We start from the raw sequence: 15,728 nt of genomic DNA on the forward strand, positions 1-15,728 counted from the left end.
GCATGTGACATCTTCAATGAAGAATAAGCAGCAGGAGCAGATGAGCTTTCAAGAAATAAAGAACCTATTTTCATGCAAATGTACGAGTAATTAAAAAATGATAGGAGGAAAAAAAAAAGGCAACTCAATATGCAGTACCTTCACATTTAATTTGAAGTATAATAGTTTTAAACTTTTCCATAAGAACTCCCAGACTCTTTAAGTGGTTTAGTTTTGAGAACAGTAATAATTGTCATTCAGATTAATGGATTAGTTTTTCTTATCAAAAGACACCTTTAAAATAAGTTCGGGGGTAATAGTAAGAAGTTTTAAAGGCTTTTTTTCCCTGTGGTTTGAAATAAAGTTAGTTAAATTCCTAAGTAAACTGAACTTCCATTCAAGTCTGTGGGTGAAGTAGATCTGCACTCAAAAAGCCAGCCTAAGGCCTACTACAAGCCCCACATGACTTCCACTACGGAAATGTCGTGGTTTAACCCCAGCCAGCAACTAAGCACCACACAGCCGCTCACTCACTTCCCCTCCACGCAGTGGGATGGGGGAGAAAATCGGGAAAAAAAAGTAAAACTCATGGGTTGAGATAAGAACGGTTTACTAGAACAGAAAAAATAAACTAATAAGGATAATGATAACACTAATAAAATGACAGCAGTAATAATAAAAAGATTGGAATGCACAAATGATGCACAGTGCAATTGCTCACCACCTGCCAATCGATGCCCAGTTAATCCCCGAGCGGCAATCCCCCCCCCCCCACTCCCCCCAGTTTATATACTGGGCATGACATCACATGGTATGGAATACCCCTTTGGCCAGTTTGGGTCAGCTGCCCTGGCTGTGTCCCCTCCCAACTTCTTGTGCCCCTCCAGCTTTCTTGCTGGCTGGGCATGAGAAGCTGAAAAATCCTTGACTTTAGACTAAACATTACTTAGCAACAACTGAAAACATCAGTGTGTTATCAACATTCTTCTCATACTGAACCCAAAACATAGCACTATACCAGCTACTAGGAAGACAATTAACTCTATCCCAGCTGAAACCAGGACAGGAAAGTACACCAACCTGTATCTTCAGCATTTACTGTTGCTTCATTAACCATCTCACTTGTCCTGAAGGAAGCATTTTACTGAAAACCAAAGACTCTGTTTGTATTAAGTTTTACCATTCCTTATTAATCACTTAAAAGCTTACAAAATCAGGAGGAGGAAGATAGTTTGTAGTAGTAATGCATCCCACAATTCTATCCTTTTAAAACCACTGAAGAAATTCAGAGAGATTTAACTTTATTCTGCTCTATTCTGTCTTGTCTACAGTCAAATAGAGTTTGAGATGTTGAGCATTCTCGATTCTCCTGACACATGACCACAATTCACAATAAAATAAAATCATTGCCTAAACATTGGACCTAGTTCCATTCATCTACAAAGTTGTAAGGTTGCAGAGTTGGAATGCATAAACAACTTCTGCCATTTTATCCTATGCTATTTAAATTCATTACTCAGTATATAGAAGTAGTCACAGCTCCCAAATGATAGGTGCACCTTTATTGATTAGAATTAAGTTTATTTCTGATGGGTTTGGAAAGGCTGGGCATTACATATATACACACACACACACACACACACATATATATATATAAATATGTAAAAACAATGGAAAGCTGCATAATTTAGATCCCACAGAATAAAGAAATGAGGTATTGATGATTTATTGATTACAGCTTACGTTTAGATGAAGAGATGCAAGAGCTGATAAATAATGTAAATATTTTAAAATTCTGTCAGTGATAATCTAAAGGGAATATTGTGACTTGCTGTAATACTTGGAAAAATTCCTTCACTAATGCTTGCAACTAGAATTTCTTGTACAGCAGGCTGAGGTATGGCCCATGGACTTCACAGGGATTTGGTAATGCCCCATCCACATCAGCTAATTCTTTCTTCCTTCACATTTCTGGCTTGTTTCTTGGTTTTGGTTTTGGTTTTTCTAGGGGAGGGAGGTGGACCACAAGAATAAAGTGAGGCAGCTTTATGGAAAACCATTACTGTAAATGCTATCAATAGGACCTACCACTGCATTTCAGTGCTTCAAATTTCAGTGGAATTAAGAAATGGAGGAGGCTAATAGAGGTTGGGTGTAGCTATGATGCGTATGGCAACCTGTGCTCTATTAATTTTTTCCTAGATAAGATTTACTCAAATATTTTAGCTTCCCTTTCATGGAAACTATTGGAACTTCATCATAGGTTCACTTAGCTGGTGCCTTAGGCAGCTACACCAAGTGTTTGAATTTCTTGTGATAATGAACAATTAAAGCTAACTGAAAGCCCCTATATTTTTGTAATTGATTTAGCAGTTGATTGTCTCTCAAGATTAATGATTCCCCTGTACTCAGAAAATAATGTTGTCAGTTGATGCCTGAAGCCATATTATTTTTATTGCAAACATCATGGATGAAACATCATTTTTGTCAATTATGATTTGAGGGGATGAAACAGATTGTTCATAAATGTAGAGAATATAAAATACAATTTTCAAGACCACCATATAGACCATAGCTGATGACCATTTAGTTATAAATGAGCTACCAATAAGTACATTTATTATATTAATTCTTCTCCATATAGTAACATAAAGCAAGGAACTCACAATAAGTCCTTTTTTTATAGTACAGTAGTAAGATTGCTTCCGTTTCTGCTTCTACCCTAATTTCATTTTCATAGCTTCATTCACTACATGCCTATTAAAAACATTATTATATTTCTTCCAACCTATTAGAAAGACTTATAAAAAAATTCTGGATGTCTTGAAAGCTTTGTAAAAGAAACAATTAAATCGAAAATTGTCCAGAACAGGATTCCAAGAAACTATTCTTGAATGCATTGGGCCTATATGTATTCATCACTGTACTCACAAAGAGTAGGAATAATACCACTGATGCCAGTCATGCTAACAGCAGATTGCTCTATTTTGCATATTCTACCAAAAATGGTCATTAGTATTGCAAAACTGAGCATTCAAAAGTCAGAAACTGACAATATTATGAAAAGAAGCATTAGGAGATTGCTTTAAGGTGGGAGAGTAGGGAAAATTTGCATCTTAATGTGTGGATACAAAATCTGGAAAGCTACCAAAGGTGGATATCTGAATGTCTTTGAGTAAAAATTCTTTATGAAAATATTAGATATGAGGTGTAGATCTAAGATTCATCAGAGAGTTTGACAGTGCCTTTATATTACCGTCACCCAGTAAGATGATGAAAATATCTGAGATATGTTAAGAATTAAGCAAGAACTCCATAGGCTAGTTCAAGAGAATCATAAAAGAAAACCATGAACACTTTCCATACTGACTTAGAAAGATTAAAGTAGAGGATCTACAAAGACCAACACAGAACAGGCCAGCACGGCAGAGATTAGTTCATCCCTTTGCTGTGAGAAGGATTCAGATGGGGCAAGGAGAAGGTTTATTTTCTTCTCAGTACCTTGATCCCCAGCAGAAAAACCTCTCAGAAAGGATCCCCCACAATCACTGCTTTCAATCCTATTTTCTCCATAGGTGTCTGACATCAGTAGGAAGGCAGCTGTTTTGCTCTAGGTCGTGAATGTTAGAATTCACTGTGAAAAAACATCTATTCTATTCTATTCTATTCTATTCTATTCTATTCTATTCTATTCTATTCTATTCCATTCCATTCCATTCCATTCCATTCCATTCCATTAATTTTCTTATGCTGTACTTATTATCTCATTGTTCTAATGCCTTCCAATAATGAGGTGTGATGACTATCCTCATTTAACCTCTGCCCTAAGAATACTGGGGAAACATAGGTGTCTTTTGGTTTTGCTTTGTTGAGTAGGGGGATCTGTTTTATGGTTTAGCTGGTCTTGCACATGAAACAGACGGTAGTGACCCTGTGTGATAGTCTTTTCTTTCTGCAAGAATTGATTCTATGTTTTCTTCTTCCCCCTACCCTCAGTCCCTCCAGAATTTTGTCATACAGGTAGATGTTACCCTGGTGGAGGCTGACAAAGAAGCAACTGTGTCAAACCATAAACTCCCATTCTTCATCCTCTAGCTTCCAGTTAGCTTGGCTTGAGCCTGCAGAATACTGAGATCTCAGATTTTCAGACTTCAAATCTATGAAAAAGCAATATGGAGAGTGGAGAATGAGTTTTATGTGTCCAGAATTGACTCTGATTCTCAGAAGATGAGTAACGGGTTTGAGCTTCTGGAGAGCTGCAGGTTTCACACTGCTTTGCTGGAATCTAGGTAACTGAAGTATGAATAACAAAGCAAGATCACCATCTAGCACAGTTCAACAAAGACAACTGCCTAAGAGCAAGCATTAGTCCCAGAAGCAAAGATGTAGGAATCCACAAACAGTCCCTAATTATGGACTGAGTTGGCCACTTACAGGTTTGTATTTTCAGTCAGAGTAGACTTTGTGCCTCTGTGAGCTCTTCAAGTAGCATCACTTACTTCTTTGCTTCAGCTTCAGTGAAATGTTTGTTTGTGAGCTGCTGTTGTCAAAAGAAAAGCCATCTTGATGCTAATGAGTATGGTCAGATGTGGTGAAGTGTAGCTTGCACTTGTTGTCTTAATCTTGTCTAATTGGTTCTCCTAAAGGCTGCATTTGGAAACTGAAAAGGCAGGTGGGAGGCTAAACCTCCATGGGATTTGCATAAATCAAGGATTTTGTAGCAATAGCAGTTCTTCCACTCACTGTTCTTGAGTATGCACCTTTGCGGGGAGGGGGGAACTCACACTGCAACACTCAAAGTGCAAGGATATATACAGCAGTGATGAATTTAGCATATACTGCACTAGTTAAGAGTATAGCAATGAAGAACATCACTTAGTGCTTAATATATGCACTTTTGAAATACGGTGTGCTAAATCCCTCTTTATTCCCAGCAGTATCACAGCAGTCTTCCAACAAATACTGTCCTCTACCTGTATACCTCCTTCTGATTTTCTGAGAATAACTGGAAGATTCGCAGAGAAAGAAAAAAATTCATTTTGCAATTCTGTCAGTCACTACTGTGTCTGCTGGCATCATTACCAGTTCACTGCACAAAGACAGCCAAACAAGTAAACTGATGGAAAGAACTGTTAATCTTTGCCTTCCTGGGACAGATTCAAACTAATATTGTAGTTTTCAATTCTTTTCACACTCCTTTGTACTATGAGTCTGGATTTAGCATTCTTCATCTTCTGCATACAATTTTTGTCCTTTCTAGCTGCTGCCAGGTACTGAATGGCTATTTATGTGGTATTTTACATTCTTACCAAATGGTTTGAACATAATTTAGTACAATCATTTATCAAATTACCTGATGTTTTAAACTTTGGATTGAACACTGCAAGTCTGACATGCTCAGTACAGCCCATACTTTAGGGGATAATCTGTGTTATTTTTTTCATTTCCTTATGCTTACTTTTATACATTTTAAATTTTCACTGTTATGGCATATACATATCCACTTTTTTCCCACTCAGTTTGAACTATATTTTCCTCCCTTCTGTTCATGACCAGCTGTTACCTGTATTCCTGACACATCAAATTGCACACTTTGAAGCTCTGTCAGTTGTCCAGTTCATTAGTATGACGAAGATCTAATGCTAAGCTCTATGGTGCTGCATTTGTCATCTTCCTTTTACATTTATGGTCATTCCTTGACTTTGTAAGCAAGCCAGTTTGTTATCCAGTTGAGTATTACTTCCTTGCCTTCTTATCCTATTCATTAATAATATATTTAGTACAGGATTAAAAGCTTCCTTGGAATCCAAGTGAATAATGTATACTTCTTTACTCTTGTCTGCTTTTATTGTCATTTCCTCAAAGAAATTAAGATAGTTTGTTATGCATGATTTCCATTTTGGTAATCTTCACACCGAAATATTAAAAATTCTATTTGCATGGAAGGTCTCGGCAGTTTACCAAAATAGAAATGTTCCTCTTGTATTTTTAGATACCTGTCATAATGCCATAAGCAATATTTAACATTTTACTGACAGTACATCAAGCAATGTATTTGGTACTGTACCCAATGCAAAAATACATTTTCACATAACAGAAAAGAACTACAGCCTAATAGAGAGCAAAGTAGATACTTTAAAATGTCATGAAACATATATTTTACACACCAAAATCTGCCAATCAAGTTTTTACATCAGTTACAGTTTCATAAAGTACCCTGGGGTGCGACTCTGTAGCAATGTGAAGACAACAAAGGAAATAAGAGTCCGCAAAAATGTCACAAACACATTAAATCTAAAAAGTGCCCATTAAATTTGATAGGAGAAAAATTACTGTTCAAACCTATTAGGCTGTTATATATTTAGAACTGGAATTCCTTTAAAATTCCTTGCCACTGAAACTCCTATGAATTCCACAGGGATTCATGGTGAAAAGAAGTCTGATTTGAGACTTTTGCCATATGCCGTTCTTTTGACTTCACTGAAAATTTTGTGGGCACGTTAAGGGCAATATAAACTTTTGTTAGCAACACTTTTTTTTTTCCTTACATACTTCATACTTCATTTTTTTTGTGCTTTATTAATTGATACGGATTTTAAATAATGACAAAAAATAAACAGAAAAATGTGAGCATCTTCTCCTTTGGCTGCATGAAATCAAAGAACAAAGTCTGAGTTTGTGACTCTCCATACAGAGAGAACATAGTTGTGTTCCATATGCAAAGCGTGGTCCCATAAACTTGACCACTACAGCCAACTTCAGAAGTTGGTAGTCAGCCTCAGACTCTAGCTTAGAGGACTGGTTCTCCAGCCATTCATGTGACTTAATGCTTTTACCACACTGGCTGACATGTCCTACCATTGCTTCTTGAGGGGTTCTGGCCCCTGGTAATTGTCCATCACAGCAGTTGATCTCTTGGACCATGAAGCCCAAAGACTCCTGAAGCACACTAGATATAGTTATAACTGTGGGGCCAAATAGTGAAGTGACAGAGTTGACATCTCCTCTACATAATCTTGGACCAGTGGGTACCCTTCCTGGCATATTCTCTTTTACTCCCTCCAAAGATGAGACATAGTTTCTATTTTATGTTTAGGGACTTGACTGGTCTCTGGGACCGCAGCAGTTCTTCATAACAAACCTTTGTCCCACTAACCATTAATTTGATGCTATCACCAGCACACACTGTCATCTCATTATTGGCTCCTATTTCAAAGTAACTTATGAATATGCTGAAGAACATATCTCAGGCAGGCCACTGTGAATTTCCACTTGTGACCTCCTCCACTATGAAAACTGACCATTTACTCTGATGGTCTCTTTTTTTATCTTTTAACCAACTATTTATCCATGCAGGAAGCCTCCCTTTTTAAGCCCTCACTCTTTAGATAGGTTCAGGATCCCCTAGCCTAATGCTGTCGCTGAGGAACCACTTAAGGCCTGCCGTCTACTCTCATGGAGTTCCAGTTCTCTCAGTCCCACCATCCCTGTCAGGATTGTCTTGAAACAAACCTTAATCATAGCCTAGCCAGAGCTCAGGTTCAAATGCACCGGGTTCAAATGGTGGACTTGGCAGTGTTAGGTTTACGGTTGGACTCAATGATCTTAAAGGTCTTTTCCAACCTAAATGATTCTATGATTCTAAAAAGAGTAATATAGCAGATATTGTCTTGGAATTTACCGGTGATAGGTCTTTTCTGCTTTTCTAGGCATTTTCTTCCACGTTGAATCAAGAAGCACACTCTCTTCAACCACCTTTTCTGAGCTTTGTCAAAGGCTAACACTAGGCTTAGGCTGAAGCCTCGTAGCACGCTTAAGGCCCCTTGTATAATGTTCTCCCTGGGAATCTCCTGGACACCTGCCCTGCATTTCCTTGGAGTCTCTTTTCTACCATCAGTCTCATCACCCCCCTGTAAGCTTTCTGGTTTTTCAAACCTTAACCCTAGCTCTTAGGACTAGCCTAGCCTGAGGCTGGATTCATGTTACATTCAAATCTTGTTATGGGCTAAATGGATTGTGCCTTAAAAGAAGAGGTAAGAATGTAGTGTTAGTCCTGTCAGTGTTTTAATAATCTACTGGTACAAATTACCCCATTAATACAGAAAGAATACATGAACAATACAGTTAAAATTGTTGTATATAAACTTCGTTTCTACTCAGTTTCTCTGGTGCTCTGCTCACCTTCTGCATGTCCCACTGTATCCTAAGGTCGACAACTTCCATCTTCCTTAAAAAGAGTGCATCAGAAATGGAGGTGTTATGAGTCATTGGCCTCCTGTGTCCTCTGCTGGAAAGAGTTTGATGTTCGCAGTAGGAGTTTCTTTCCCCTCTGTTTTGGGGTCTGCTTGAGTTTTCTTACTACAGTCTGCATCCTTCTCATTGCTAAAGTCTGAAATTTGCCACACAGCCTCTTTCAATGTAAAGAGCCACTGTTACAATGGGGTAGTTAGGATTTTACCATATAAAGTATCCACAGACCAAGCTCAACCCAGTTAGGCAATACCCACTTGACCACTAGACAATTGTAATACACTGAAAAAAACCCCAAATTAAAATCAGCTCAGGTCAACAAGCCCAGACACCTCCTGAAACACTGCACTGTCAGGTCACTACAGAGTCTGTGGCTTTTTACTAGTATTGGCAAAATCCTATTTACTGAGCTACATCTGAATGCACTAAAAAGAATAACATAGTGAATAGTGTCTCATTTTACCAGTAAGAGGTCTTTGCTTTTCTGGGCCTTTTCCTCCATCTGGGAACAAGAGCCACACTCTTTCCAACTACTTTTCCTCAGTCTTGCCCCAAGGCCAATGTCAGGCCAGGCTGAACATGCTTAGGATGCCCTCCCATAATATTCTCCCTATAAACTCCCCAGAGTCCTGCCTTGCACTTCCTCGGTGGTCTTTTTTCTACCTTCAGGCTTACCATCCCTGCAGACATTCTGGTTTAGCAAGCCCTAATTCTAACCTGAACTCAAGTCTCTTGGAAATCAAAGTAGACTGTATTGACATCATCACCCCCATATTATCCATATCCTTTTTGGCTCCTTTGAAAAACTTTTCTCAGAATTATAAAGCAGTATTTTCCTCAATAGAATGCTAACTCTTCCCAAATAAATCAGATCTATACAGGTGTCCCCTAATTCTGTTCCTTAGCATGGTTTCTAGTAATTTGCCCAGTACACATCAGACTTACGTTCCTAGCATTCCCCGGATTTTCTCTGGAACCTTTTTAAAGAATTGATGTCACATCTGCTGCCTTCCAAAAGCAAGGCAATTTTAAGCAATAGGTTACACCCTGCTGTGAGTAATTCAGCTCTTTCATCCTTGAGTTCCTTTAGAAATTTGGAGTGAATACTATACAGTCCTGGTGATTTTCACTTTATATATTTATTCCATAATCTTTTCTACAGTAATGTCAATTTCAGACTGATCTTCAGATGAGTCCCCCGCCAAGAAGGGTTCTGGTTTTGGAATCTTCCCTGTTCCTTCCACAGTGAACACCAATGCAAAGAGTTCACTTAGCTTCTCTGCAACGACCTTGTCTTCTCTGGGTACTCTTTTATGCCCTGAAAATGAACTGGCCTTGCAGATTCTGGCAAACTTCCTGCTCCTAATGTGTTTTTTAGAGAAAAGGATTATTAGTTTTGATTCCTTTGTTAGTTATTCTTCAGATGCTTTTTGGTCTGCCGCCTTATGTTTTCACATTTAACCTGCCAGAGTTTGTAACTCTTTCTTCTTGTGTCATTTGAACATGACCTCAGCATTTTCAAAGATGTATTTTTGCTTCTAACAACCTCACTTACCCTGCTGGTTAGTTACACCAGCTTTCTTTTGCCCTTTCTGAAGTCTTTCTTAAGAGAAAGTATGTATTTCTACTGCAGTATCCTTAAATAGGTTCCTTGGTGCCTGTACTGAGTGGAGACTTGGAGCTGCCCCTTGCTTTTTTAACAAAATTCTTCTTTCTTACTTTGTTACGCTCTTCTGAATTCAAACAAAACTGTAGGGAAGAAGTGCCTGGGTATAAGCCCCTAGCTGTTCCTTGACGATGATCTAGTCTAGATGTTGAAGGAGATTCCTGGCAGGGTTCCTTTCCTCAGAGCTCGGTCTGTAAAGAACAAATAAATGAAAATGTGGGGAGATATGGGGGGATATGTGCATGTGCTGTTCTAGGACTTTCTGTGTCCTTCCCTGCCCTTGCTTTTTCCCCTACTCCTATAGATAATTAATTCATGCAGCTGCCCTGTGCTTCTCTCCCTCATACCGCTATCGGTTTCGGTGAACAGTTGTCCGTATTTGTATTTTTGTGGCACTCTTACTGACATTTTGGGAACATGGCAGTGGGGAGTGACTGGACTTCTCTGACACCATATCTGGAATGACAATGGTAATCAGAGTGATGCTCTGCACAGTAAGGCTATAGATAGTAGCATGTGCCTCGAGCTTCCCTGCTAAAGCAAGAGGGACAACTCTTCACGGTATATCTGTTCAGTGACCTAGCTGTTTCATGACTCTTGCACACATAGGGTCAGCAGAACCAAAGGGAATGGCTCAGTACTGAGGCGTCTATGCAGAAGTCAGTCGTGACGGTAGCAGTGAATGATTACGAGATTGTGCAGAAGGAAAGTGTAGGGCTTTTCTCTCATCAACCTCACATAAGGGACCTTGCATACCTTGGGTAACTCGGCCACCAGTCAGGCTCATAGGAAGGTCCATTGCTCAGGGCAATGGCCTGCTTGTCTGAAGTGTACCATACCTTTGGGTACAGGGGAACTGACCATCTGGTCTGGGAAATCTGTATTATGGCTAAGACAGTTCAATTACAGCATTCAAAATGAATGTCTTTTCAAAATAATGAGGTGTAAAAATAATAACAGACTGGGATTATTCTCGCTTCCTTTCTATGGTACTTTTTCAGACTTCTATTCTAAGGTTCTGTTACTACTCATGTTTCTCTGCAACCCAGTTCAGAAACCTTTTGAAGAAGAGCTGAGGAAAAGCTGAAAAGATTTCAGCTCAAAGCTGAAATCCAAAAGTTAGAACTTTTCTCCATGCCATGACACCTTCCAAGTGGTGGAAACCAGTGAGAAAATCAAAAGCTTGGGTCCTGCCTACCACTTTAATTTAAAAAAAAAAAGTTGTCAAATGTGAAAATAAACATGTAGGATTAACCCATTCTGACATATTCTAAATTTGGGATCAAAGAGATAAGCTTGTCACAGTGGGCTCCCACAGAAGTTGGGGAGATAAGATTCCTGAGGCTTTGATCAGCTTTGGCTGATCCTGAGCTGTCACATTCAGTGGTTTATATCCCTGGAATATATAGTCATGGTTACAGTATGTTCCTCCTTTAGTATGCACAGATGTCTGCTCTGCAGAAAGTAAAGGATTTTAAGCTCTTTTGTAAGGTCACAAATAAAGATTAAGATCTTGCATAGCATAAATACTGTTTTTTATTTATTTGTCCTCTAGCAGTGAGACATCACTATTATGGGTGGGATTTCTCCTTTCCCAGTACACTTGCTATATCCTATTTCCAGCACTATCCATTTGGAGCTATAGCTATCTTACTTATTTTTGTTCTGTGCATTAGTATTTGCCAGCGGGTGGTCATGAGTACAACAGAAATTCTGTGCAAGCAGTCGATACTTCTGACAGGGTTTTCTTGGTCCTACTGCTGTTGAATTATCAGGAGAATAGAGCAGAAAAACATTTTTAGAAAGCTGTGTTTGATGCCAAGTAGAAACAGAAGACTACATCAAGAAACCTTTCTTTACTGGGTACCTGATGCACTACAACTAGCTAAATATAAATAGCTTTATTAATATTTCTTACAGCTTCAGGCTTTGAGAATAAAAGCATTAGCTCTTACGGACCATAGTAGTTCTCATATAATCTGCAGCTCATTTCAGCAGCCATCATCTTTCATTTGTCAGCTCAGAAAAATTGACAAACTCAATCCAATGTCTGTTATTGACTGCAAAAGCTGCTATTTTCCTGGTAATTATCTTAGTTCATGCCACAAGTCTGAATTTAAATGCATAATTCAAAGTCTTTTGAAGTTATATGAGTCTTAGCTGTTTCATTCCTCTGCATTACGCTTGATAAATTTAGGTCCTATTTAACATTTCTAATTATTTTTTTATCTTCAAGGAAATTACACTTGTCAAGTTATTCCATAAATACATAATTTTGGAGTAAGAATTTACTCATGGAAGCATATTGTCATCTTCACATAAGCAGAATTTATGAGTCAGCTCCCTTCCCCAATAAATTAAGACTTGGCTTTATTCGCCTTGTGATTTTAGAGGCTTTCAGAGTCACTTAGTTCACTTTTTAACAGTAGTTAAAATTCACTTTTTATCTATCTACAAAGTCTAGAAAAAATATTTTTCTCTAAACAGTAACTCACATTTTCACACTAGGATTTACTGGCTTAACCTTTAAGTAAACCATCAACTATCAGAAGACTGGAAATAAAATAATCAGAAGTGGTAATTATGAAAGCACCATAGAACGAAGAGCTTTGATAAACTAGTAGTATAATTAGTAGCTGAGAGAGCAATGGAAATTAATGTTTGATAAATTGCACTTTATAGTATATATGGAGTTGCATTTCTTTGCAAAATAGAGGGTAAAATATTTTCTTATAAAAAGTGATGATTCTCTAAATTTGGAATCAGAATAATGTCAGAGAGGCTGCTCTGACATTGAGAGACTGAAAAAGAGACTGCTTTTTTTTTTATTTATTATGTAAAATCTAGAAATATAGCATTCTAAACACGGTAAACAGTAGCTACTCCATGAGGTGAACTTTATTTGGATAGGAATTGAATTTTAAATTTATCTTGAACTTTAATTGTAGGCTTGTAAAACGCAGAAGTGTTGAAACATTCCTGCAAGTAAGTGAGGTAGATAACATGATGAAAAATAATGGAATGGTCAGCTTAGACGAGGACAGAGCACAAGACCATAAAAAAATGTGTTAATATAGTGTACATATATGTTACTATGTAACATATAAATATAATATGTAATGGTCAATTATAAGCTAGTGATAACATTTTTTTTATATTTTGAAAAAAGCTTTGAAAAGATACTTTAACCCAATAAAATTTTTACTTTGCCTCTGTAGTTGGCATATGATTGTAACTGTAAATGCCTGGATATCAATGCGTATTGTTCTCTTGACTAATAAAAGGCTAAGCAATGTAAAGGGGAATAACCTGAAATGGGGTCAGAGTTCCAGACTATTTTTTACAGCTGATTTCTGCAAATGAGTCACTAAGGAATTTATCTTGGAAGCATAGGAAATACCACAGACTACACAAATCTAAGACTCCAGCATTCTACTGCCTGCCTGCTGAAGTGAATGTAACCATTGTATGGGATACACTAATGAAATAAAACATCTGGGGGTGTAGTTTCTTCCCGTGCTCTAGGCAATTTATGTTTGTTTTATATCTTGAATCATGAGAGTTTATATCCCTCACACATTTTAATACTATCTAACAACTCTTGCTATTCTTATTATTCATATAAAAAAGCACAATCTTTTCTTAAGTCCTATTTAGTTCGTCTCTAAGATGTCTTTCAGACATGAGTTTACAGGTTAATTATGCATCAAGAAAATATTTCCTTTTATCATTATTATGTGTGTCAATTTTTTTGTTTCTCAGTGTCTTGTATTATGAAAAAGAATAAAGACAAATATTTTACCTAGTCATAAACATTATGTATGTCTGTTATGGCAGTATGTCATTTTATCTTCATTTTCCCCTAACATGGAAGCATCTAATTGCCTTTGCTGCCTTCCATTGTATTGTTTCCCCTTCTGTTGTATCCTTTCAAATCCTGGTAACAAGAATACTGCATACAGTATTTATTTAAGAGATGCTGACGGAAATGTCTCATCTTACAGTTTCAGAATAGCACAGAAAGCACAGATATGCAGTTTAATTTTATTTTTAATAATGTTGTTCAGAGAATATGAATTTCACCATATGTCTTGGCCAACAAATCTAATTCTTGGGATTCTTCTCAGGACTGGGTTTATGTGCAATTGTCCACTAGAGAGCAGGCTGAGACCAACAAACCCATTTTGTTCTTGTCATAAACTGACTTTGAACCCAGGTGTCTTAATGTAAATCGTTAGTACATTAAAGCACTGCACCTAGCTTCAGCTGTGAGTATATATACTGCTATCAAACTTGATGGATATAGCTTGTGAAGCTTAGTGACCTAAGGTGGTGATAATAAAGTATTCTGGAACCTGGATAACATTTTATTCTGTCACTATGGTTTTCTTGCTCTGGTGACATCAACTAATTTGTACCGCTTTACAGGGAATTTCTGTATCCAGCTTTTTAGCCAGGTTCTTGGTTTCCTTACACTGCTCTTACTCTTCTCTGTCAGACTGAATTTCTTTCAGAGACAAAATACTACTTGATACTGATTCCATTGTGCTAGCTAATTTCAGGTTCTCATACTGCAGATCAGCTGAAGTGCTGTTCAGAATCTTGAAGAATTTTCTAACACAAAATGCACAAACAAAATGACCCATATAATGTCTCCCAACAAGAATCCTCTGTTCTCTAATCCTTTAAAAAACCGTTAAAGTCAATTTAACAAACTCTTTGCATGGAAACATTTTTATCCTAAAAAGTTGTACCAACAAGAGTAGCCAGTTTTCACAAAGCTCATAAAATTCTTATGATTTTTGGCTCATTTCTTATTTTTCTTGTGTAAGACATTCATTTTCTGTGGAAAAATGCTCACCCCAGAGGACATATATACCAGTGGAGAGATTCAGAATTCTCCTTGTTACTGTCCCTACAGAACCCACTGAATTTTTGTAGAAGTAATAGGAAGTTTTTCAGTTTACTTTCCTGTAAATGAAGAATATCACATTTCAGTTCCCTTTTGCTTCCTCAGTTACTTAATTTCTTTATCTCCCTATGCTGCTGTGAAGGATGGCCTCAAAAGACATTTTTTCTTCGGTACTTTGAACCCTAGTAGTATTCTGTTGTATTCAGAGAAATAATATTTGGAAATACCTACCTAATGTCTGTCTTCCCTTCCACAATCTGTAGCCCATCCACCTTTGAATTCCTTAGTGATTCTTGCTTCAAAGGTCACATCCTGCTCTTTGCTTTCTTTACCTAATCATCTCTTTTCTATAGCATAAAGGTGCTGTGGCTCCATGCTAGAATTCCTCATTTACCATATACTGTCTTTGCCATCTGAGTCAACACCTTCCTAATGTGAATATGCTTTTATTTATAATGGTTTTAAAGTTACAATAGCATAAAAAATATGGATACAACCTGAAAGATAAAATATAATCTTAGTAGAAGCAAATGCTCAGCTTGGGTTATTTCAGCCTGAACAAATCATGTTTGTCTGATGTAGACAACTAAAAGCAGAATCTCATAATAAGAGAGTGCCAGGAAATCTTGAAAACAAATCACACTGCCAACTCTGCTTATGAAATAAATTAGGTTTACTAATGATTATATTTCCCCTCATATCCACAGAGGGAGCACAGAGTTCCTGTTCTTCGAAGTTGGGATGTCAAATGTATTTCCTGACAGCTCCAGCTCACTTTTCATTATTGATAAGTTAAAGCAGCGTGGCTGTTAGCTGCTCTTCTGTAATTAGTTCAAGGAGTTTAGGAAACAGCCAGAACTTAGTCGGAAGAGATTGTCACATATGATAGTGGCACCTGAGTTCCTTCTGCCCTGCTGCCAA

General features: G+C 37.6%; 1 protein-coding gene and 1 long non-coding RNA gene across 6 annotated transcripts in view; one reads left to right on the forward strand and one right to left on the reverse strand.

The window, feature by feature from the left end:
- DCTD (dCMP deaminase) overlaps positions 1-15,728 on the forward strand; it is a 63,364-nt gene that overhangs the window by 19,497 nt on the left and 28,139 nt on the right. The gene's annotated exons all lie outside the window — the stretch shown is intronic.
- LOC115353300 overlaps positions 1-15,728 on the reverse strand; it is a 32,191-nt gene that overhangs the window by 10,139 nt on the left and 6,324 nt on the right. The window contains exon 2 of the long non-coding RNA XR_003927543.1: positions 4,011-4,136. This is a non-coding gene — a long non-coding RNA (uncharacterized LOC115353300). The remainder of the gene's footprint in view (positions 1-4,010; positions 4,137-15,728) is intronic.

This window comes from Aquila chrysaetos, chromosome 1, assembly GCF_900496995.4.
Source record: "Aquila chrysaetos chrysaetos chromosome 1, bAquChr1.4, whole genome shotgun sequence".
Taxonomy (NCBI): domain Eukaryota; kingdom Metazoa; phylum Chordata; class Aves; order Accipitriformes; family Accipitridae; genus Aquila; species Aquila chrysaetos.